Source organism: Vipera ursinii (genome assembly GCF_947247035.1).
Source record: "Vipera ursinii genome assembly, chromosome: 1".
NCBI classification, from domain to species: domain Eukaryota; kingdom Metazoa; phylum Chordata; class Lepidosauria; order Squamata; family Viperidae; genus Vipera; species Vipera ursinii.
This window is the reverse complement of record NC_139512.1, coordinates 312,408,613-312,433,748: the sequence shown is the minus strand read 5'-3', so window position 1 is coordinate 312,433,748 and position 25,136 is coordinate 312,408,613.

The window sequence follows — 25,136 nt, the reverse complement described above, 5'->3', positions numbered from 1 at the left end:
TGGTTATATACCAGCTGTAATAATAAGCGTTTCTGCAAACAGATTTGACTATTTGGAAAAAGGCCATCTGAATTCAAGTCAGGGGAGCAGGACAGGAAATTATCTAGAAACAAGCCACACATTTTGTCAGCCCCCTGCAAACATGGTAGAGAGAGATTGTCAAGCTGATACCTGCTTGGCATCATTTAAATTGAAATATGGACCGTCTCCATGCTTCAAAGTAGTTGGCTTCAGATGATAATGATGGATTAACATTGAGGGGGAAATGCCATTGCAGCCTGTTATTTAGATTCTGCTTTTTTTAAAAAAAAAGCAATGGGAACACACAACATTTTTCATCGAACTGTCAGTTAAAGACAGTTGAGGAATGACAGTGCTGGGAATGTTACAACAACATGACATTTTTACCCACAATCATGTCATGGTAGAAGGAACGAGAGAAACAGACTTTTATTTTTAAGACTCTCTCTATGCTCTTGCTTTTCCTACAAAAACATATAAAAATTATGCTTTTCTAAACTGTTGAGGATTACAAGTTCAAAGAGTTGCACTCTTCACAGACAATTTCTTATAGAATCACATGAATGCCATTTAAAAATCAACTCTCCTGCTCAGAAGATTAATGTAATGCCCTTTCAACTATGGATGTCATATTCAAATGTGGTTTCCATTAAAATGATTGAACAATGTTGCAGCTTCTAGAAGCATGGATCTATGTTTTCATTGTTCAGATCTGAAATGGGGTGTCTGTACTGTTACGTCATACTCAGGGGTCTTCAAAGTCGGTCCTTTTATGACTCATGGACTTCAACTCCCAGAATTCCTCAGCCAACGTGCCAGGCTGAGGAATTCTGGGAGTTGAAGTCCATGAGTCATAAAAGGGCCAAGTTTGAAGATCCCTGGTCTAGCTACAAGACTTGTTTAATGCTCCAAAGGGATAGGTTATCTAGACTGTCTTCCTTTCCTAAAAATGATGGTTTACAATCCAGACCCATTGGATATTTTTTAAAAACGATGCCCAAACAATGGTTTCTCTTTTTAAAAAACATATACTTTTTAATTTTAATTACAGTAGTAAAAAATGAATACAAACTAAACATAGAGAAAAAGAAGAGAATTGAATGAATAAAAAGTGCAGGAAAAAAAGAAATAATATAGTCAAAAACATAAAATAAATATATAAAAATAAGATTTTCAACATTCATCACAAAAGTATAAACAAATTTAATAACTCTTCATCCCTTTTAAGGTGAAACAGATATATTTTTATTCCCATATCCCATCACTTATCTATAAAGAAATCCATAAAACATCAAATTTTAAATCTTGGTATCAGCAAAAAGTCTATAAAGGGTTATCAGAACATTGCAAAAAAAAGTATTATCTTAACATTGATCAAATAAACCAACTGTATATTCCTTCATTTTACTTTTAACACTTGATATTTAATTCAATCATATATATTTTGTAGGATTTTTTTAAATTCTTCTTTATCCCATTCAACAGATTTCTTCAAAACTTTAACAAGCTTCTGTTGCAGATCCAATAAGTACACATTTTCCAAGTCATTTCTGGAAAATTCTTTTATTTCCCTTTTAATTTTTAAAATTTTGGCCAGTTTCCTTTGTATATTCAGTAAAGTATACTTTTCTAAATAATTCTCTTGGCCTATCATTTTTTTTTAATCCCATTTATATCCCACCCTTCTCCGAAGACTCAGGGCGGCTTACAATTTAAAGCACAAATCAATGTGCTTAGCAATTTTAGCTCCACATTCTGTTACTTTTTTTATCTTGTCAGATAAAAATTGTTTTGCTTCTGTCATTCACTTATTAATGTCTTTTGGACATGGTCTATCCATAAATGCAGGCATCATTACTGACAGTATTGTTATTGTTGTTACTAACTTCTGGCTCTATTCTTCAAAGATCCCCTTTAATATTTCCAATGTTACAATATTTTGTATCATTTTATAAATTCCAGTATTAACTTATATCAAGCTGCTATTTTTTCTTCTACCTGAAATTTGTAGTCCCTTCTAGTATCCAGTTTCTAGAATAATTATTTTGTTATGGTTCTGATAGATGAGACCAGCTAAAACAGAACTCAGAGGCTTGAGTTTTCCTCTAAGAAGTTATTTATTGGTTACAGAGTAACTCCACATCCCTCCCCCCCATTCTTGTGACAAATTCTTTAAGTTCTTAAGCTTGTAGTTAATTTTTGTTTAGTTTGAAGATAAACTCCTCCATGAAACCTTTTCAAACTTGTTATTCCAAAAAGTATCTAATATTTTTAAGATGATTAATAGGCAATTAATAGGCAATTTCTGATTAGAAAATGAGGTTTGCCTTTAAAAGCTTCTGCCATGGTTGAAACCAAATGACTAATCCCATTGGCACTCAGACTCACAGAAAGCTGTTGTCCTGGGTCTCCTTCCAAGGAGCAACTGTCTAGAGAGGTTCCAAAAAGCCAATCTACTCACCGCTTCCTTTATCGTTGCCATGGTCATTGGCTCTGCTTTGACAGAGCACTCTTTGGTTCTCCATACCTCCCTGGAAGTCCCTCAGGCATATTGACTCATACTGACTCATACTGACAATTACATATTGAAGTCAAACCTTTTTAAAAAAAACTTAAAGAATAAAATTAAACAGTGGGTTTTATGGATCATCTAGTCCAGGGGTACGCAACCTTGGCTCTTTTATGACTTGTGGACTTCAACTCCCATCCTGGCTCAGGAATTCTGGGAGTTGAAATCCACAAGTCATAAAAGAGCCAAGGTTGCTTACCCCTGATCTAGTCCAATGCTTTGCTTGATGAGGGAAATTGGAGCAAGCACAAAAGGATCCCAACAGGGTATGGTTGCACAATAGCTGCTAAAGATTCTAATGTTCTGTGAGGCCTAGATCGTAGTTTAGATTGGCTCCCTCGGTTCCATAATCTTATACAGTAGTGAAGACCCTGAATATGCCCCATGGTGTAGTGGTCATGACTGACCTGTTTAGTGCAACATTTCTAATAAGTGCAGTTGTCTTCACATAGTGTTGTTTTAAAGGCAGATGACTATGTCTTGTTTATCCAGATGATTCCAAACTAATATGTGAAGCAACTGCTTTTAGACAGCCTTTAGTAACATTTAATTCTTACAATCTTACAATACAGTGCCTTATTTTTTGTTGTTATTACCTGCGAAGTCGTGTCCAACTCATCGCGACCCTATGGACAACGTTCCTCCAGGCCTTCCTGTCCTCTACCATTTTCTGGAGTCCATTTAAGCTCACACCTACTGCTTCAGTAACTCCATCCAGCCACCTCATTCTCTGTCGTCACCTTCTTCTATTGCCTTCAATCTTTCCCAGCATTAGGCTCTTCTCCAGTGAGTCCTTCCATCTCATTAGGTGGCCAAAGTATTTGAGTTTCAACTTCAGGATCTGGCCTTCTAAAGAGCAGTAAGGGTTGATCTCCTCTAGGACTGACCGGTTTGATGGCCTTGCAGTCCAAGGGACTCGCAGGAGTCTTCTCCAGCACCACAGTTCAAAGGTCTCAATTCTTTGGCGCTCAGCCTTTTTTATGGTCCAGCTTTCACTGCCATACATTGCAACTGGGAAGACCATAGCCTTGACTATATGCACTTTTGTTGACAGGGTGATGTCTCTGCTTTTTAGTGTGCTGTCTAGATTTGCCATGGCTTTCCTCCCCAGGAGCAAGCGTCTTTTAATTTCTTGGCTACAGTTCCCATCTGCAGTGATCTTGGAGCCCAGGAAAATAAAATCTGTCACTACCTCCATTTCTTCCCCATCTATTTGCCAGGAATTGAGAGGGCCAGATGCCATGATCTTGGTTTTCTTAATGTTAAGTTTCAACCAAACTTTTGCACTCTCCTTCTTCACCCGCAACAAGAGGCTCTTTAGTTCTTCTTCACTTTCTGCCATTAGAGTGGTATCATCTGCATATCTTAGGTTGTTGATATTTCTTCTAGCAATCTTAATTCCAACTTTTGATTCCTCTAACCCTGCCTTTCTCATGATGTGCTCTGCATATACATTAAATAGGCAGGGCGACAGTATACAGCCTTTCCGGACTCCTTTCCCAATTTTGAACCAATCAGTGGTTCCGTGTCCAGTTCTCACTGTTGCTTCTTGGCCCACATATAGGTTTCTCAAGAGACAAATAAGGTGGTCTGGTACACCCATCTCTTTAAGAACTTGCCACAGTTTGTTATGATCCACATAATCAAAGGCTTTAGCATAGTCAATGAAGCAGAAGTAGATGTTTTTCTGGAACTCCCTAGCTTTGTCCATGATCCAACGTATGTTGGCAATTTGATCTCTAGTTCCTCTGCCTCTTCAAAATCCTGCCTGTACTTCTGGTAGTTCTCGGTCCACATACTGCTGGAGTCTAGCTTGTAGGATTTTAAGCATAACTTTACTAGCATGAGAAATGAGTGCAATGGTGCGGTAGTTTGAACATTCTTTGGCACTGCCTTTCTTTGGAATTGGAATGTAAACTGATCTTTTCCAATCCTGTGGCCACTGTTGAGTTTTCCAAATTTGCTGGCAAATTGAGTGTAGCACTTTTACTGCATCGTCTTTTAAGATTTTGAATAGCTCAGCTGGAATACTGTCACCTCCACTAGCTTTGTTGTTGCTCAGCTTTTCTAAGGCCCACTTCACTTCACATTCTAGGATGTCTGGCTCGAGGTCAGTGACCACCTCGTTGTGATTATCAGGGACATTAAGCTCATTCTTGTATAGGTCTTCTGTGTAATTTTGCCACCTCTTCTTAATCTCTTCTGCCTCTGTTAGGTCCCTGCCATTTTGGTCCTTTATCATGCACATTTTTGCATGAAACATTCCCTTCATCTCTCCAATTTTCTTGAAAAGATCTCTGGTCCTCCCTATTCTATTGTTTTCTTCTATTTCTTTGCACTGTTCATTTAAGAAGGCATTCTTATCTCTTCTAGCTATTCTCTGGAATTCTGCATTCAATTGCCTTTTGCTTCCCTCCTTTCCTCAGCTATTTGCAAAGCTTCCTCAGACAGCCATTTTGCTTTCTTGCATTTTCTTTTCGTTGGGATGGTTTTGGTTGCTACCTGTTGTACAATGTTGCGAACCTCTGTCCATAGTTCTTCAGGCACTCTGTCTATCAGATCTAATTCCTTAAATCTACTGTCACCTCTTGCATTTTCTTTTCGTTGGGATGGTTTTGGTTGCTACCTGTTGTACAATGTTGCGAACCTCTGTCCATAGTTCTTCAGGCACTCTGTCTATCAGATCTAATTCCTTAAATCTACTGTCACCTCTACTGTATATTGAACAGGGATATAATTTAATTCATACCTGAGGGGCCTAGTGCTTTTTCCTACTTTCTTCAGTTTAAACCTAAACTTTGCAATGAGAAGCTCCTGGTCTAAGCCACAGTCAGCTCCTCGTCTTGTTTTTACTGACTGTATAGAGCTCCTCCATCTTTGGCTGCAGAGCATATAGTCAATCTGATTTCTGTGTTGACTGTCTGATGATGTCCATGTGTAGAGCTGTCTCTTGGGTTGTTGGAAAAGAGTGTTTGCTATGACCATCGTATTCTCTTGACAAAATTCTATCAGCCTGTGCCCTGCTTCATTTTGTACTCCAAGGCCAAACTTGCCTGTTATTCCAGTTAACTTTTGGCTTCTTACTTTAGCATTCCAATCCCCCATGATGATAAGGACATCATTTTTTGGTGTTAGTTCTATAAGGTGCTGTAGGGCTTCATAGAACTGGTCAATTTCATCCTCTTCAGCACTGGTGGTTGGGGCATAGACTTGGACTACTGTGATATTGAATGGTTTGCCTTGGATTCGAACTGAGATCATTCTGGCATTTTGAGGATTGTATCCCAGTATTGCTTTTCCTACTCTTTTATTGACTATGAAGGCTACTCCATTTCTTCTGAGGGATTCTTGCCCGCAGTAGTATACCTGATGGTCATCTGAATTAAATTCACCCATTCCTGTCCATTTTAGTTCGCTGATTCCTAAGATGTCAATGTTCAGTCTTGTCATCTCTTTTTTGACCACATCCAGCTTTCCTTGATTCATGGATCTTACATTCCAGGTTTCTATGGAGAAAAAAATCTTTACAGCATCGGACTTTCCTTTCACTACCAGACACATCCACAGCTGAGCGTCCTTTCGGCTTTGGCCCAGTTGCTTCATTCTTTCTGGTGCTACTAGTACTAGCCCTCTGCTCTTCCCCAGTAGCATATTGGATGCCTTCCGACCTGATGGGCTCATCTTCCAGCGTCATATCGTTTTGCCTTTTGGTACTGTCCATAGGGTTTTCATGGCAAAGATACTGGAGTGGGTTGCCATTTCCTTCACCAGTGGATCATGTTTTGTCAGAACTCTCTGCTATGACCTTTCCGTCTTGGGTGGCCCTGCACGGCATAGCTCATAGCTTCATTGAATTATGCAAGCCCCTTCACCACAACAAGGCAGTAATCCATGAAGGGGGCCTTATTTTTAGGATAGGTTGTTTTGACTTGCTAATTATTTCATTAGGCATTGTTTTTAAGTTCAGGAATATTTCATTGTTTTGTTCCAAGCATCTTCAGGAGGAAAAGCAGTGCAAAATGGAATATATTGTTAATTTGATTATCATCATCATCATCATCACTATCAAGTAGTCACTATCTTTTCATTTGCATTTTTTCAATCTTTATTTTGTTTACCATTGATCACATTTATTCATATTCAACAGCAGTGCTAAGACTGAGCCAGTGGAGAAGTACCAATGCTTGTACAATTTTGTAAGCAGTCAGACTTAAGTAATATGTGACACAGACACCAAAAGAGATGTGGGATTGTGTACGTGTAGTATCCTTCTAGTCATGGTAACTAACTCAGAAAGGAAAAAAACAGTAATATAAGTCAGTGACCAAGCCTCTCCTAATGTAGTTAGCCATAAGTAATAAAGTAGGAACAATAAGGGTTTTCTTTATAATTAAAAGGAACAGTTACTTGGCTTTTCCACTTCAAAGAACATAAAGAGAAGACTTTTGTTAGTCGGAGCAATGAAAAAGGCAGGAAATGGAACTTTGTGGGCTTAGCCAAGCATGAAGTCTATGAACCTGAGATTATTTTTTCTTCTCCCCTAACCCGGTGCAGCTAGAGTGCGGGGGTCAACTCATCAAGGAAATAAATGTAATCTTCTGTTCAGATAGAAAGGTATTTTTTTACTCTTCAGATGTCAGTAAGATATAAAATAGCAGGTGCACAACAACCAATCTCATGGCATTTTCAACCATAAACCCTTGGTTTGTCTCAGACAGATAGTGATCATTCAGAAACAAAACATTTAGTCTTACTATGGCTTATCTGTTTCACCAAAATACCTAAACAAGAAGTGTATATATTGCAATCATTTTTTGAATTCAGATAACCACTCAAGTATTGTGGCATTTGCAATTCAAATGTTTCAGATATTGTTTAAAAACTAATCTATATTAGGCTAATTAAATCTCTAGTTTTATTATTAAATTAGAAATTATAAAAAGGGAAGGAGAATTGTGCATAAGCTAAGCATAACTGCACAGTTCTGTGATTGCATGGTTATACAAGAAAATAAGAGAAAAAGCAAAGATCTATTATTATGTACAGTAGTGAACATTTGTACTAAAAATGTCCCACACAACAATCCAAAAAGCAATGTATTTATTTATTAGACTCATTGTATTGCTGATTATTGAAATCTCTTGGCCATTTACAATAAAAACTTATAAATAAGAATTAACAGTCAAGGCCATTTAATAGACTGTCCAATTCCAGATCCTTTTTAAAAGCTAACAAAATCATTATTCCACAAAAACAACCTAGGCCAGTGGTGGCAAACCTATGGCACACGTGCCAGAAGCGGCACTCAGAGCTCTGTCTGTGGGCATGCGCGCTGTCGCCTCAGCCCCACCTTCCCCCATGGCCCACCTCTCACCAGCAGCCTCCCCGGAGGAGAGGCACCTCCAGGTGTGGCCCACGCGGAGCAGCCTAGCCAAGCACATGGCAGCCGGACAGCAGGGACAAGACTCCACCTTCATGCCCCATCATGTGCAGATGATGCTGCAGTGCATGGGTGGAGGACGTGGCCACCATGGCACTGCAGGGCCACCTGGGTGATGTGCTGTGGTGGGCTGTGGAGGCAGTGGGTGGCCCTGTGGGCAGGCAGGGGCGGAGCAGGGGGTGGAGTGGGGGTGGGGCAGGACGGTTTTTGGGCACTCGGTCTCCAAAAGGTTTACTATCACTGACCTAGGCAATACTTACCAGAGGGAATATGCTTGGATGATGGAAAACTAAGAGCAGAAAATAATTTCTACCATGAAATTATTTCTAATAATTTCTAATCAGTTCTAGATACTAGACCATTCTGATGAAAGAAGAGGATGCCCCTCGTCCATGATGGCAGTGCTTGAACAGTGAAAGTGCAAGAAAAAGAAAAAAAAATGACGAGTTAGATCTCAAATAACAGAATTAAAAATGGCTATTGTGGGAGTGGAACGAGTTAGCTAGAGTGTCATATGTGGATTCAGTCACAGAACTAGTAGTGAAAGTCTTCTTCAGATTCATAAAAACTGTAAATATATTTAGATGTGTTTTCACATCTTAGATCAGGGGTAGGCAACCTCGGCTCTTTTATGACTCATGGACTTCAACTCCCAGAATTCCTCAGTCAGCTATGGGAGTTGAAGTCCATGAGTCATAAAAGAGCCGAGGTTGCCTACCCCTGTCTTAGATTGAAATCCAAAATATCTTCAGCTAGTTAAATGTTAAGCAATGGACCAAATATAGTTACAGAAACAGGACTCATTCTCACAATTGCTATGGAACAAAGGGTAATAATTTGTTCTGCCACATTCTGACATTACCTTTGTTATATCCTCAGCCCCCAGCTGAGGCATTTTAAAGTCATTTAGCTTCCAGCTTTTCCAGCCTTTTTCTCTCTTCCAGTCTTTGCCACGGATATGATTTAATGCCTTCTTCAGCAAAGAGGTTGATTAAGCAATCAGGAATTTAGGATCTGCCCAGCTCCTATTGGTCACTTGTGGGTAGTATGCTCATTCCCCTCGGGTTAGTAGGCACCATCCTCTTCCAAGACCATTTTGGACTTCTGCAGAGGTATTTGTCCATGTAATGTCTGACCAGCAGTTTCCTGCATGCTTATCCAATCTTATATTGGCTCCTTCTACACAGTAAATATGTTTAATGCTGTTCTGAAAGAGTGCTGGGCATATTTTGATTTTTTAAATTATTTTTCAGCACTTTTCTGAAATAATACTGCACCTTGTTTTTTAAAAAAAACCCAGGACAGTACTGGTTCTATGCTGCACAAAAGATTTATATAACTTAGGAAAGTGTGTTGTGATCTGCTGATCATGTGCTTCTGCATCTGTCACTAGTGATGCATTCTACCAACAAAGGGCTTCATATGTTTCATATCATTTTTATGTATTTATTTACATACTTAACTACTCATTTCTTGGTTTGTAGGTTGCTCCAATTAGCCAACTCTGAGCAGCGCAACCTAATATGTAATTGGGACTAAAAACAATTCAAATTAAATTTAAAAATCAGTAATATATTATAATTTGTATAATAATAATAATAATATAGATGGTAACATAAAACTAGGAAACTGGGAGGGAGGAGAGAGTTAGAATAAATTTCCCTCCCTGACATTTTGGACTAGCTAGGTTTTTATTGATTTCCTGGAAAGAGGGGCAGTGCCATTTTGCTATGGGCTATTTCCAGATGCTGCTGGCATTGCCATTCCGTTACAGCACCAGTAGAATTCATCTTCTACAAACTGCTGCTCCCACCTTATCCCATACTCCTCTGTGTCTTCACCCTGACAGCTCTTTCAGAAGAACTCTAGACCAATATTCAGAAATAGTCCAAATCACAGAAAACATGGACAGAGCACCTCCACATCTATAACCTGTTTATTGGACAATTTGACAGGTGACCAAACACTTGCCCAACTTTATCCCATCCCAAGTGATGGGTGGTTCTTTCTGCAATATAGAGGTGATCCTTGGCAGGAAGAGAAGGGAAACCATCCACTGACTATGTACCCTTCCCTTGCTTTCACATTAAGGAAGACCAGTTGCCAGTCTAAAGGCAGTGCCAGTAAATGGCCTTCTTACGGTGGCACAATCAGATTTGGCTGTCAATTTATGCTGCCATACTTTTCTGGCAAATAGCACTTTAATATAACCATCTGGTTATGCCCAGCTCGTTTCTCTTTTCCTCTTCTTCGCATTTGAAAATAGCGATAAGGCATGTTTAAAACCAGTATCATCACATTGATTTAGATCAGGCTTTTTCAAACTCTAGGATCTGTTAACAAAACAAAAAAATCGCTTAAGCCCTAAGAAGGAGGCAAAGTGTTAGTGATAGAAAACTGCCTGCTGTTTGGTTGGGTTAAGTTTTTTTCACCCTTAATCTCTCCCAGAAGCCCTATCAAGTCACCATGGATCCAAGAATTCTGCAGTTTGGAAAAAAATTCTTAGAAATACACAGACAAACACAACGTTCCAGATACCACTTTATACTTGCAATAGTGAATTTTGAAGCAAACTATCTCTTACAATGGTTCTTTCTCTTTCCTTGAGTGAGGTTTCTTTTCTGTTACTTTTTCACACTGTACTCAGGAATAAGAACAACCACCAGTAATGTCATTCCACACTTTTTGTATATCTACTAATCCATTAGTGGATCCATTAATGGATTCATAGCAGTAAATGAGATGATTGAAAAGAACAGGAACTGCAGGAACAAAACTGCTGTAAAGAAAGCTATTACGCAGTAGTTTTTTTAAATTTACATCTCACCTTGAGTACTTTTTAATTTTTATTTATCTTTTTTAGTTCTTTCTGATTTATTTAGAGCTGAATTGATCAGAGCAGCCTTTTTAGTCTGGTGTCCTCCATATGTACTGATTTACAATTCCCATCATACCAAGGGTACTGAGATTCTGATATTCATAGACAGAATTGGCTAGGATACCACATCAGTATACAAATAGTTTTAAACTATGTTAAACAGTTGAGCATTATTTTTAAAAGATCTGATGGGTTGCCTTTGAGAATACAAGCAATTGTTTTTAGAAAGGGCTTCTTTTGTTCTCCTTGATGAAATTAAGTTTTCATTAACATAATTTGGAAGTTATTAAAAAGATTCCATGACTCTGACTGATTATCCTTACAAATGGACAGATCAACTAAATTAGTTTTTAAAGAGTGTCATTGTAGTAGAATTTCCCTTACACACTACCTGTCCTGCACTGATTTACAGATACATCAAGGTAGGCTTGCCCAAACTAAGTATAATGGCTGCAGTTGTTTTAGAAAAAAGAAATAGAACAGGCCATATTTAAGTATATTTTAATGTAGTTTCACAAGTAGAAGACCTTGTGTATATCATTGTCCCTTGTATAATATACCGAGGAAACAATACAGTATGATTTTATTGAAACAAGTTGAAACATTCACTTGTGGTCCAGATGGGTATCAACCTGGAAATACTGGACTTTTTTATCTTCAAACTTTGAAGATAAAAATTATGGGAAAATATTCTGCCTGTTGGAAAATAAGCAGAATAATACATCTTAGCACTTGGCAAACATCAAGCAGATGAAGAAATCAAAAGGAGTTCATCAGTTTTCCAATAGCAAACAAGGACAGGTTTGGGCACCATACACACAGTATGAAATCCAAGGAAGACTTCAAACTTTACTTAATCACTTGGCAACATCCATGCCCAACTCTAATTAGGTGTGTTCCCTGGATAATCCTTATTTAAGGTGCTAATTAGAAATTAATTAGCACTTAAATTATACACCTTCATAGAAATTTAAATTCAAGGCTGAATGTGTTTACCTCAGGCTTTATAATTACGTATCTTATATGTTAAAATGGGCAGAATTTTCAAAGAGGAATATTATAGAGTCAAAATCTTTAGTTTATTTTAGATGATTGGTTACTGCCAATATTGTTTATGTTAACATGCTTTTATATAGATATATAGTTAGTCTTTGTTTAATTTTTGCTTTGTGATGGTCTGATGACTACATGCACATAAACAAATCTGAACAGAAATCTTAAGAATCTAATCAAAAGTCTTGGAATTGTTTGATCTTATTCAAAAAGTGGGGACGTATCTCAAGTGACTTAAACATAAATTAAAAGAGATGTTTAATTCACACTTAATTATCAATCCATTAAATTAATACCATAACTGTAAAAATCAAAAGCATGAAAAAGCCAGAATAAATGGCTTATCAACAATTAATAGCAAAAGCAGTGAAAAATTAGCCTGAAAAAATATGATCAGACTGAAATATAATGACAAATTGGTGGTAGTTCCCCACATTAGGAGATTAAAAAAAGATAATTCTTCTCTCTTCTTCCTTCCTTGCTCCAAACCTGTTGGCTCTTCAAAAGCAAGTTGAATACTTTTTATATTTTTACATTGTTAGTCAACTAAATGGAGATGGGTAGCCATATAAAATGAATGAATGAATGAATGAATCTCTTCCAGAAGACCTTTTACATTCCTTAAATAGATTATTACATTATAGATTATTTTTCCTTATGAACTACCAAGAGTTGCATTGTTATGGTGGTCTTAAAATCCAATAATAATAATAATAATAATAATAATAATAATAATAATAATAATAATAATAAGAAGAAGAAGAAGAAGAAGAAGAAGAAGAAGAAGAAGAAGAAGAAGAAGAAGAAGAAGAAGTAGTAGTTGGAAGGGACCTTGGAGGTCATCTAGTCCAACCCCCTGCTCAGGCAGGAAACCCTATACGATTTCAGGCAAATGGCTGTCCAGTCTCTTCTTAAAAACTTCCAGTTTTGGAGCATTCACCACTTCTGGAGGCAGGTTGTTCCACTGGTTAATTGTTCTGTCAGGAAGTTTCTCCTTAGTTCTAGGTTGCTTCTCTCCTTGACTAGTTTCCATCCATTGCTTCTTGTCCTGCTTTCAGGTGTTTTGGAGAATAGCTTGACTCCCTCTTCTTTGTGGCAGCCCCTGAGATATTGGAACACTGCTATCATGTCACCCCTCACCCTTCTCTTCGTTAAACTACACATACCCACTTCCAGCAACCGTTCCCTATATGTTTTAGCCTCCAGTCCCCCAATCATCCTTGTTTCTCTTCTCTGTACCCTTTCTAGAGTCTCAACATCTTTTTAACACAATGGTGACCAAAACTGGATGCAGTATTCCAGGTGTGGCCTTACCAAAGCATTGTAAAGTGGTATTAGTACTTCACTTGATCTTGATTCTATCCCTCTGTTAAAGCAGCCTAGCACTGTGTTGGCTTTTTTGGCAGCTACAGCACACTGCTAGCTCATATTTAAGTGATCGTCTACTAGGACTCCGAGATCCCTCTCACATTTACTATTATTGAGCAAGGTACCACCTATACTATACCTGTGCATTTGATTTTTCCTGCCTAAATGTAGAACCTTACTTTTTTCACCATTGAATTTCATTTTGTTAGATAGTGCCCAGTGTTCGAGTCTGTCCAGATCCTCCTGTATTTTAAGCCTGTCTTCTGGAGTATTGGCTATTCCTGCCAGCTTGGTGTCGTCTGCAAATTTGATGAGTTCCCCATGTATCCCCTCCTCCAACTCATTAATGAAGATGTTGAAGAGCACTGGGCCCAGAACAGAGCCCTGGGGCAATGAATGAATATATCATGCAAATTTGCCTCATCAATCTTCAGCCGTAGTTCTTCAACTAGTTCCTTGAGTTTGACTTCTTCACTCAAAGCTGGGCAATTTTTCTTGGGCTCAGAGTTGCAGTAGCTTTTTATAGGTATGTTTGAGGTCATATTTTAAAGGGGAGATGGAGCTGCTTAAAAATATTTGGATGGAAATGAGAATTACTTCACTCACACATATGTGGTGATCCCATCCAAGGATGTACATGGGGAGGTTAAAAAACATGACAACAATGATTGCACTATTGAAGGCCCACCTGCATTTGAGAGCAATTAACCAATGGAACAGCTTACCTTCAGAAGTTGTCATCACTGGAGGCTTTCAAAACCAGAAAGGACAACCATTTATCTGAAATGGCATAGGGTCTTCTGGTTGAGCAGGGGCTTAGACTAGAAGACCTCCAAGGTCCCTTCCAACTCTGTTATTCTATGATCTATTTGTATATACTGTACTAGCCTTGTGACCCTTGCAATGCGTTAAAAAAAAAGGATGAAGCTGAGACTGAAGGCACTGTGTTGAGTATTTTTACACTTCCACCCCTCAAGTCTGATCTCATCACATCTGAATTATTCTCAGGTTTTCAAAAGAGATGGTAATGCATGAGTTCTCACCACAGATATGCCTACTGTATGTCTTATATTAAAAGGAAGCGACAGAAGGTGTTATGTGCAAGATGGGCGACATATGGAGTTCCATAGCTCTGAGCAAACTTTCCAGCCTGAGAAAAGGATTTCCTAAAAGCATATTTTATGCATAAGAGAGAAGCTCCTCCTTTCTCTCCTCTAATCCAGCCATATGTTGTTTCTTTTCTTTAACAAGTAAGTTCCATATGTTTTATATGTGAATTAGGAAAACATGTCATCCTCCTACTCAAATTGTTTTGCAGATCCAGTTTGAACCTCTTCAAGGACACAGAGATGCAAAAAGCTGCTCCCGAGGTTCTAAAGCCTTTTGATAAAACCCTCCTTCCCAATTAACCGAACAATGTTCACTGGTGACATAATGAGGTGAAGGAATGTTACCATTTGACTGCAAATGGTGATGAAAGGAAAAAAAGCTGGACAGGAACAGCCTGTTGTGGAAACATCTGTAGGTTTTGCTGCACATATTTTTCTGCTTTTGATCGAACTCTACGGGTCTGTGGCAGCCAAAAATGGCACTATTGGCTGAGCAGTCAGTTATTCATTATTCATTCATGAGTTGCAAACTAGCACATATGGTTCAATGATATGGATATTCCATTAAAATGGTTGCAGCTTTAAATAATCTGCCACACATCTGCCAAATTCTCTTTGCCATTCATCAAGTGAGACAAACTTTAAAGTCATTAGTAAATACAGAAACATGCACCCTTAATTGTATATTTAAGTTTTGAAAAACTAGCTGCATCAACACAACATTTACATCAGCCTCCCTCAAATTGGTGCACCCCCGGATATACAAACTATAACTTCCATCATCTGTAGTGTTTGGACCAGCACTGAATCTTCAATCACATTAAAGTGGGGGGCACTGTTTTACAGTGGTTCTCCTCCTACCTCCTGGGCCGCTCGCAGTCGGTATTGACGGGAGGGCAGAGGTCCGCCCCGAGGCCTCTCGTTTGTGGAGTTCCTCAGGGGTCGGTCCTCTCTCCCCTCTTGTTCAACATCTATATGAAGCCGCTGGGTGAGCTCATTCATGGTTTTGGGGTGGGGTATCATCAGTATGCTGATGATACCCAGCTTTTTCTTTCCACCCCGAATCAACCCAGTGATGCCCTCGACGTGATGTCCCATTGCCTGGAGGTGGTCCGGGTTTGGATGGGGAGAAACAGGCTTCATCTCAATCTTGCCAAGACTGAGTGGCTGTGCATACCGGCATCTCAGACTAACCAATCTTTTCCATCGTTAACTATGGTGGGGTGAGGTGTTACCCCTGTAGATAGGGTCCTCAACTTGGACGTCCTCCTGGATTCACAGCGCAGTTTGGAAGATCATATAGGAACCGTGGCCAGGGGGGCTTTTGCCCAGGTTCGCCTGGTGCGCCAGTTACGGCCCTATCTGGACTGAGATGCCCTATGCACAGTCACCCATGCGCTCATGACCTCCCAGCTAGACTACTGCAATGCTCTCTACATGGGGCTACCCTTGAGGACCACTAGGAGGCTTCAGCTGGTGCAGAATGCAGCCGCGCGAGCTGTGATGGGAGTCTCCCGATACTCCTATGTAACACTTCTTCTTCGCGAGCTGCATTGGCTCTTTAAATACCCTTTAAACAAGAAGCACAAAGTACTCTCTGCAATTATTTTGTTTATGTATTATTTTTTCTACTCCTGCCTTGGGCACAAAGACAACTGCATGATCTTGGGCTATTCACTTTCCCTCAGCCCTAGGAAGGAGACAATGGCAAACCACTTCTGAAAAACCTTGCCAAGAAAATTGCAGGGACTTATCCAGACAAGAATTGGACATGACTGAACAGAAAAAGAAAAAATAGCCATTCAGGAGATTTAAGTGCTGATATGAGCATGTAGTGTATCAACCAAAGCTAATAAAAATCCCCTCTTATCATCTATTATTGTAGCTGCCCAGAATCCCTAGGCTGTGAACCTTATTCTTACAGGGAGTCAACTACATCCAGAACAGTCATATATCCAGAATCATGAAAGTGTAATCCATGGATGTATTTTGGTCTATCTGATATACAAAATAGTCACCTCCATTTGTGAAACTGGACCATGAGACCCTGGAAGTGCCACCAGCTCCAGGAACACTCACAAAAGTGACACAACTCCAGGCATATCACTCACCTCCTGGCTATCCTCATCATCATCTTCATCAGGGCCCCTTAATTGCCTGTACTCAGGAGAGGCCTCTCCCTCCCGGCCCTTTGTATATCACTGGTAACAACTCATCTTGGCATGTTTAGTTTCACTTTTTAACCCACATTCAAACCTTTATAGAATGGAACCACTTGAACTTGGTGAATTCAATCTAGACACCACAGAAAAGGAAGTATATAGCTCTGTAACATCAGAATATTTTGGCAATCAAAGTCTTAAATCTATGAATAAATCTTCCTAGAGTTATAAACAAGATAGATCATTGCAGGATAATTCTCAGCTGATGAAGCAGAAGAGTTGTGGTAGTAGTTTTTGTCCAAAGTAAGAAATTCCAATGGTGATACGTAACATCAAAAACCATTAAAAATTCAGAAGTATCAAGTTTGTACTTCCCAAGTTAATTTTTCAGCATAGATCATCCATCAGGGTAATTAAGATTACTTCCATGATAAATTTTAACTAGGATCAGTCCAAAAATCAAAAGTTCCACATCATCTACTAGCTACTAGAATAGCAGCACCACTGCCTGTTTTTTTTATTGAATGGAATATTGGACCCCAGAAAATAATTGCTAAAATCAGAACCAAAACTGTTTTCTTAAACAATGGCCTCAACAGGACATCCTTTAAATTGGCAGGAAACCCTAAGGAATTTGGTTAGTTTATCAGGTTGTAGTACCTAGCTAACATAAGTTGATTTAGAAAGTTAAGCAGGCTTGAACCTGGTTACAATCTTAAAATTCCATGGTTATAGGCGAAACATAAAAGCTGGAATGCTATTTTTCAAAGACAAACTAGGAAAGGATCCAATATCTTAACAGAGGCACAAATTGATCCCCCCCCCAAATTACCCATTTATGCAAGAGAGAAAGTATAAAATTGATTCAGAGTGATGTCATTAGACTATGCAATAGGGCCTCTAATTATAGTAGTATTCAAATGCAGCACAAATCTGATTGAGCTTACCTTTAGTTTAAAGTGTTCCCAATGGAGCTCACCAGGAAATATTTATAAATATAAGAACAAAAATCCATATCACCTTACAGCATCTAACCAACCTTAACTGCTATCAAGAAAGATGAAACAGGATCATATCTGCAGTTCTTGGTTTAGAGACACAAAAGCAAAATCCCAAAATGAAAGACTAAATAGTGTAGTTGGAAAGACACCTCAGAAGAGGACCATGTATTTACATGATATCAAACCTGTCTTGAGAGAAAAAAAAGAACTTATCATCTACACAGAGAAGGCTAACTATGCAGATGACAAGTTGTTTTCTGATACTTCAACACCTGAGCAAGAGTCATTCTTCTGCTTCCCTCCCAGAAGAGACTGAAACAAATTTTCTATCACCCAAGAAAAATCATGAGGCTCTTTCATACATAGGCTTCATTCAGTATATCAAAATGAATTCCCACAGAATTGTTTAATTCTTTTCCCCACATACACAAGTTGTCTGTATTTCAGTTTAGTTCTTGAAAAAAATGAAAGGATGATAAACTATTTGCACTAGAGTAAGATAAATAGGCAACAGCTGAAATGTGAGTCCTGGCACCAGAGGGCTTTTGCCAACAGACCAAGAAGTGAACAACTTAAGCAGGAATGAAATTACATGCCTCGTCTGTCTGCACTATATAAGAATTTGAAGCCAACAAGCCCTGAATGATAGATCAAGTAATTCATCACCATAAGGGACATTGCACAGTGAAAACACTTGATGTTCTGAAAGATATGTAGTACGTTGTCAACTGTCTTGAATAATATTGTACCACTTTGTGGAATTCAATTACACACGCCTCAAAACTCTTTAAAGTCCACAGTTGTTTCTTCAATCAGCCTTCCTGAACTTGTTCTGATTTTTTTCAGCAGATTAAAATGCTGGTGGACAAGGTGCTGTTAAACAATTTGCACTTGAGCAGCCAGCTTATTAGAAGGAAACTAAGTATTACACCAATCTTCAGTTTTAACAGTTTATCCCCAAAGAAGAATTATTATGTCAGATCTTCCATTTAGGCATCTTACTAGAGATTCCTGGAGAAAAAAATCCATGTTATATGTATAAGCCACTTCCTTTAATAACATTTATCAATTAGTTTGTATTCTGAGAAGCTTTTAATATGGGGACTTGGTCAGAAATCAGAGAATTATTGTGGAAGGATGAGTGGAAAGTGGGAAATCAATTTCCATAGCTCCAAATCATTCATAGCACTGGGTTTGAGTGTCTTGTAGCCATGGTAACACTGATTCCTAAACAGAGATTATCCCATTCAACTCATCTGGAGTAGAGAGTGACCTGTCTATCACAGATACTCATTTTCTTTTAACCTATTTTATTTTAGAGTTAATTGGATTGTGATTTGGATTTTTTTATTTATTTAACCAATTTATGTCACCCTCTACTCACCACATGACTCCTCGTGTATGTCACTTCTGGCACATTATGATACCCACTTTACTGAAATTAAAACTGCCCAATGGAAAATGCTAAACCCAAGAATATGTAATAAAATATATGGCTGATGAGAAAGTTGAACTTTATCTTCAGTACCTGTCTTATTCATTGCAGTACATTGGTCTAGTAGGAAGGAATGAAGTCAACAGTGCCCTAGCTTTAAAGTAGTTCAAAATGGATCTAATCCGTAGAGTTTAATTTTGACCTAAAACATACCTAATCACAAATAAAGTTAGCTAACTCTGTGGTTCTCATACATCTTAATCTCAAGACCCCTTTACACTCTAAAAATTATCAAGGACCTTAAACAGCTTTGATTTTTGTGTTATATCAATCACTATGTATTATACCAATAACTTTTAAAAAAATTTATTTGAAAATTTTGAAAGTATTTGACTTCACGAACCTCCTGAAAGGGTCTCAGTTCCCCGACCACACTCTGAAAATGGCTGAACTAACTCAAACCAACAGTCATGTCAGAGGAACACCCATACATAGTCAACTGACCTGTTTTCCATATCTAGTCTTTTAAGAAAAAAAGTTGGAGAAAAAAAATTGCTGAATAAGGAAGCCACAGAATTTACCTGGCAATATACAACACACCATTGATTACTTGCAATAAAATAAAGTTACATCTATTACTGTTATCTGGGAAAGGCACTCATGATGTTAGTAACCTCCTGCTGCAAAAACTCATGGGATAATAATCAAGGTCTAGTTGGGGTGATTCTTGATCCTTTTAATTTGATTGTACAGATAGTCCTCGACTTAACAACCATTTGTTCAACAATTGTCAAAATTATAACCATGCTTAAAAAAATGGACTTATGAACCAGTGCTCCCACAATTACATGATCAGAATTTGGGCTCTTGGCAGCTGCCAATATTTATGATCTCAGAGACACTTCAACACCCTCCACTGTCAATTCTCTCCCCCCCACACACACACACATGTACCTCTGCCTTTTTGGCCACCCTACATCCTGCCTTGCAGCAAGCAAGGTAACCCAAAGGGCAGAGACTGGGCAAAGTTGTACATAGTCCCTTTATGTCTGCACCAACATGTGATGGAATTTCCATCATAAGTTGAGGACTACATGAATATTATCAGAGCAGTTGTCTGAGCTAGAAATTGATAGCTGCAGTAGAGCTACTATGTGTCTGATTGACTTGCCTTATGGTCATAGGAGTGGAAAGAAGTGACAAAATGTGTATCATAACACAATAGCATGACATGTAATTATGTCAGATGTTAGGACAAAATTATATGGGGTGTTTTCATGCCATGTCATCATTTTTCTGTCATCATGGGTTGTTGTGGACAGTGAAGTTCTGGTAGGAAAAAAACCATGTCACACCCCATGAAAAGTTATTTTTCTATGAAGAGCAAAATTAGAATGAGCATATATATAAAACCTTGCATGTGCCTGAATTATATTATCCTGGGTGCACTTTGGCTGGAGAGAAATTAAAATTCATAATACTAGTTGAATATTTAAAGGCAGCCTGTCATTTTTGCCTAGTAATCTACTTGAATCTAAATTTAAAATGGGGAAAGGAAAGACCCAGCAAATTAGAAAATCTGTTCTTGGCCTAAACACAGATTGTTTGCAAACTTAACTGCAGATTATGTGGTTCTGCTATACCTACTACAACAAGCATGACACTGTGAATCTGTTTAATTTGCCATATGTTTTCTTCACCTACTGAAATAAACACAGCTCTGCTTTTAATCTTTTAAAAATCAAATTATTGATATAAGAGGATGTCTGATACTCATCATTTGTTATGCTGAAGTCTGATTTTCCAACAAATATCAGATAACTATTTTCGGTTGCCAGATGTTATTCATCTAATACTTCCCTGTGCAGACTATTATGTCTTTGTAACCATGCAAATATGAAGGTGTTTGTCTTTCCAGTCAACGAGTAATTATCAGATATGGTGCTACAGTATATGTGAGAGCCAGTTTGATGCAGTAGTTAAAGGCATCAGGCTAGAATCCAGGAGACCATGAGTTCTAGTCCTACCTTAAGCACAAAGGCAGCATGATGACCTTGTGCCAGTCACTCTTTCTCTCTCAGCCCTAGAAAGGTGACCAGAGCAAACCACTTCTGAAAAACCTTTGCCAAGAAAATTGCAGGGACTTGAGCTGACTTGAAGGCACACAATTTCTCCCTCCCTCTCCCTCTCCCCCCCCCCCTCTGTTTAAATTCATTCTGTTCCATTCAGTATCTCCACTCAGAGACACAACAAACTAAAATATTTAAGTTATGTTTTTATTATCATATTCATTCTGATGAGGAAATCTTAAACTGGACGAAAAGGAAGAATATAAGACCATATGATTCTTAGTTTAGGAACATAAACTGACCTGAAAGAAAATTGTGTGTGTTCCTCCTGATCTGCCTCCAACTACTAGGCCATTGCTTTCAGGAACAACAGAAAATGTTGCCATATTGCCATGAGTGACTTGGTTTTTGGCTATCCTGTATTTTATTTTGTTTTATTTAATTTTGTTTGATCAGTGTTATGGGTGAAAGTGCCCTTTTTTCATCAAAATGATTGACTAATTGTCAAATAGCTCCATTCTGATTTCTTCATTGTGTCCATGTTCTATTTTTATCTTTAAATAGAAACCTTTGGAATTTCTATTTGCAAATTTGAAAAATGGCAACAGCCATTTTAAATTTCCATTTTTTTCAATCATGGCAACACATCCCACCTTCAAATGATACTACACAGTCTTTATTCACAATGTTATAGAGCAGGGTGGACAGGAGATGCAGTAGGAAATCTAAATATGAGAAAGATATAAATCAATATCAAAATTAACACAGGAAATAGGACCAAAGAACAGCCAATGGGCACAAGGACAAGAAAGATCAATAGGGCTAGACTCAATTCTTAAAAGAAACTCTCTTCTACTCCTTCCTGATCAGGAGGGCTCATCACCAGCCTGGATTGGGGGACTCAGTGCCTTCATAAACAGATGCTGCAAATGCCACCTAGATAGGTGATGCAAAGAAGAGTTCATCATTGTTTTGCAAAGTACTAATTTTAAGAGTTGAGTCTCAGCAATAGCTGAGAAAAGTTTAACTATGGGATAAGAAGCAAATCAATCCCAAATCAGCAAGCATAACAAGAGTGTTTCTAATTTTTAGGAAATCTAGAAAAATACAGGGCAACCTCACTGGTCCACCTAAGCTAGCAATGAGAACAGTAGCTGTGCAGGTTTTGAGCATGATATTTTTCTTGAGGTGCATGGGATTAAACTTGGAACTTCTGCCTACAGAGTATGTATTCAATCACTAAGTCTGAGTCTTGCCTCTTTATATTGGGCATTTCAGAGCATTTAATTGTGCTTGTCACAGGTCTCAGAATTACACAGAAGACTGCCTTATTCTTTACTTACTGAACATAGCAGAAGTTCCATGCTCTGCTGCCATTACATGCTGCCTTTTATTATATTTTTCCCCACATACAGTAGGAAACCAAAGAACATATCAACTAAGGCTCTATCACCATGCTCTCTCTTTCAAAGAGAGCAGAAAGACAAGTATTTATTGAAGCTATTCTTTCTTTCACACTCATTGTGAAGCCTGAAACTTCCTTTTTTCATTTTTTTAAATCTGTATTTCAGGTACCAAAACCTGTCCTATTAAACAATGAATTGGTATAATAAGCCAAGCGAACGGTTTATAAAAATTCCAAAAATAATACCAGCACACACAAAAAAACATTTTTTTATTTTAAAATGTGGATAAAACAATCATTCTCATTCTGCAATTCAAGTATTGGTTTTCTAAGAAGTTATTGCAGCCCACTTCCACCTATCTGTCACCTACCTACCTACCTACCTACCACAATCCTGGGAAACTGCCAAATGTTGGCCTCCTATTGTGAACTTGCTCCAAATATTGCAAAAGCTCAGGTCTTAAGATTGGTGATTTCAAAAGATTTTCATCAGTAAGACTTTAAAATAATATAAGGGCCAAGTGAAATATGTTTGGAAAATTGCTTATAAGGGGCTTGCAGACATGATATTGTTAGATTTATGCAGTGGCTACCAAAATCTTACAATGGTGATCTAGTGCACTAATCAAAGAAAACCTCTAACCATCTGTGCTAGAATGCAATTATTTGAAATATCATCTAACACAATGTTGCCATCACTACGCTAAATCTAAAATGAAATACTTTTGCTAGATAAATCCAGAAAAGAAATTAAAGCAATTTAATTTAATTGGAGAGCAATTAAATGACAATAGTTTATAGTGTGTTAAAATGCAATACTAACATGGTTTCACACCTTTCTGGTTCCAAATACTAAACAGATGGCACCAAACAATGCAACAGCTCAGCAGAAGCTTTACAAGGAGGAGAAATATTGTTGGAGGTGTGGGATATAGGAGCTGCTTCATACCCATCTTCAAATATTGCCAGTTCTTTAATGAAAATCAAAGAAGACCCATAGGAAATTTAGAAAAATACCTTTTGGAAGAAGGAACTTTCTATTTCATGAACCTATTCTTAGCAGTAAATGATCAAGGCTCAACAACAGATGTGTAATTTAACACTATTTTTATTATACTCCTAACATAAAACATTCTATATCATGTTATTCCAAAATGCTAAATAACAGAACAATAACCATCAAATAATGTTATCCAATTAACCACATAGTATAAGTTCTCATTATAGATATGCTTTGTTAGAAAACATCAAGATTTTTGTAATAGATTACTCACTCATTGTCTGAATCACTTGTAAATGCTTTATTTTTTATTTGCTTCCATAACAACGGATAACTTTTACTTATGTTTATTGGTTTATAGACAAGACCCAAAAAAAGGAATGAAATGGTAGCAGTAGTAATTAATAAAATATATAAAATCACAATGTAATTAACTATGCAATAAACAATATTCTTTTACTATATTATTATTAATACCATTTCTGAATTTTTATTATTTTGCTAAAGATGTAATTATTTGTCAACAAGTAAATCAACGTAAGTTATCGTGCTTGTTATATACTGGGTTCTGTGTTTAATTGAAGAGACAAGGCGAGTGAGTTCAGCAAGAATCATTCTTTATTTGCTTACAGGAACTGAACTGAGAAACAGGGCTGCGAATGCAGCTATTTAAACCCTGGCCTCTAGGTGGTGGCCAATAGGTTTAAAGCAACCTATTGCCACCCTAGAAGCAGCCAATGGCGTCGCTGGAGACGGGTTGTCTGAGGAGTTGGGAGAGGTTAGCCAGCTTCCCTGCTTAAACAACCTTCCAGCAATTAACCCCAGGTGATACTCTTTAGTAATACAAAACCCAATACATTACAGTGCTCATAAAAACAAAAATCTGGCAGCATTAAGAGCAGCAGAACAGCAGTTGTTACTTATTAAGGCTGCAATTTTTTTTAATGAAATCTGCTACATTCTTCTTAAAAGTGAGTAGCAAGTTCAACAAGATTTGCTCTCAAATCAGTATTAATAAAACTGAAATGTACTTATTTATTGAATTTATAATCATTGCTCTAGGCAAAGCCAGCCTGTGGCTGCTAATAATAAAAATCCAAAACATAATTTTAAAAAATCACAGCAATCAGAAAGATGTCATAAAAAACATTAAAACACAACATAACTTTGCTAAATAATAACTTTGTACACTTTACCACAAAAACTGTTTTAGTAACGAAAAATAATCCTATTGCAAAACAATAAAATATATTCCAATAACGTATTATTGTTGTTATTAACGTACAAATATTGAGATGAACCTTAAGATTATTTTGCCAATGATGTTTTTGAAAAGCTCTTTACTCTCCCTTAATGAATTGTATATATGTTATAAAGTCATAAATCATTATAGTTTAAAGTCTTTCATAGAAACTGAAAGAAAGCTGCTTTAGGAAAAGTCTTAATCACTTGACAGATGATCCATTAGTGCCTCTTGGCACACCTTGTCTCATTACTAGAGGCAGTTACATGCTGAGCCAATGACAATCTCTCCCTGGGAAGCTTAGCCACCAAACATTGTTTTTCTGACCGAAAACAGGTGGTCTTATGTCCACATGTTAGTTGTGACATGGGCAGTTAGGGTAG